General features: G+C 45.3%; 1 pseudogene; it reads left to right on the forward strand.

Moving 5' to 3' along the window:
* Positions 1–223: 223 nt before the first annotated feature.
* Positions 224–1,014, forward strand: LOC129395692 (keratin, type I cytoskeletal 18-like; annotated as a pseudogene).
* The last annotated feature ends 305 nt before the right edge of the window (positions 1,015–1,319 follow it).

Here is a 1,319-nt window from a genome sequence, read left to right on the forward strand (position 1 = left end):
TATACGGAATTTCAGGGGACCACATAAAGAAAGTTGGAAGCATTACAATTCCTGATTTCAAGACATGTTAGAAATCTACAGTAATCAAAATCGTTTGTTACTGGCATAAGGACAGAAAACTAGACTAATAAAAAAATCTTTGCCAATTCTGCAGACAGTGCCTGCATCATCCTGCAGACTGAAAATGATCATTTTGCTGCTGATGACTTTGAAGTGTGAGACAGAGCTGGCCATATGCCAGTTTGTGGAGAGCGACATTACTGATAACACCAGTATCACTCAGCCTCTGCTGGAGACAGAGATGGAGGCCCTCAAGGAAGAGCTGCTCCTCATGAAGAATCATGAGGAGGAAGTTAAAGGTTTATAATACCTGATTTCCAGCTCTTGGTTGACCATGGAGGTAGATGTCCCCAAGTCTCAGGACCTTGGCAAGATCATGGCAGGCATCCAGGCCCAATATGACGAGATGGCTGAGAACAACCGAGAGGAGCTGGACAAGTACTGGTGCCGGCAGACTGAGGAGAGCACCACAGTATTCACCATGCAGTCCACTGAGATCGGAGCTGCCGAGAGGATGCTCAGGGAGCTGAGATGTACAGTCCAGTCCTTGGATATAGACCTGGACTCAATGAGATATCTGAAGGCCACCTTGGAGAACAGCCTGAGGGAGGTAGATGCAGATGGAGGAGCTCAACAGGATCCTGCTGCACCTGGAGTCAGAGCTGACCCAAACCCGGGAAGAGAGGCACCAGGCCCAAGAGCACGAGGACCTGTGGAACATCAAGGTCGAGCTGGAGGCTGAGATTGCCACCTACTGCCGCCTGCTAGAAGACGGGGAGAACTTCAATCTTGGCGATGCTCTGGACAGCAACAAATACCTGAAAAACATCCAAAAGAACACCCCTGCAGGATAATGGACGGCAAAGTGGTGTCTGAGACCAGTAACACCGACGTTTTGAGGTGCTGAGCCAGCAGAAGCAAGGTCCCTTTGGGGAGCAGGAGGCCAGTAAAAAGTTCAGAGGTCAAAAAAATTACCTTCAAATCACAGAAGTGTTTCCTTCACACAAAAGTAATATAGAATCATTAATACATAGAAGTGGAAATTAAGACAATTTCCACAACTATGCACCCAGAGAGGATTAAAAAAGTAATTGACCACCAACTAATAAAACAAATACACAAGTCATAAATAAAGTATGAGTAAAGTTTATACAGGCAGATGAACAGAGAATTATGTTGGCAATAGACATATGGTTGATTCACATTTGACTTATTTTCTACACTCTTTGAAACTGTACACAGTTGAATATAGTCGTGCA

The sequence above is a fragment of the Pan paniscus genome, chromosome Y, assembly GCF_029289425.2.
Source record: "Pan paniscus chromosome Y, NHGRI_mPanPan1-v2.0_pri, whole genome shotgun sequence".
In the NCBI taxonomy this organism is placed as follows: domain Eukaryota; kingdom Metazoa; phylum Chordata; class Mammalia; order Primates; family Hominidae; genus Pan; species Pan paniscus.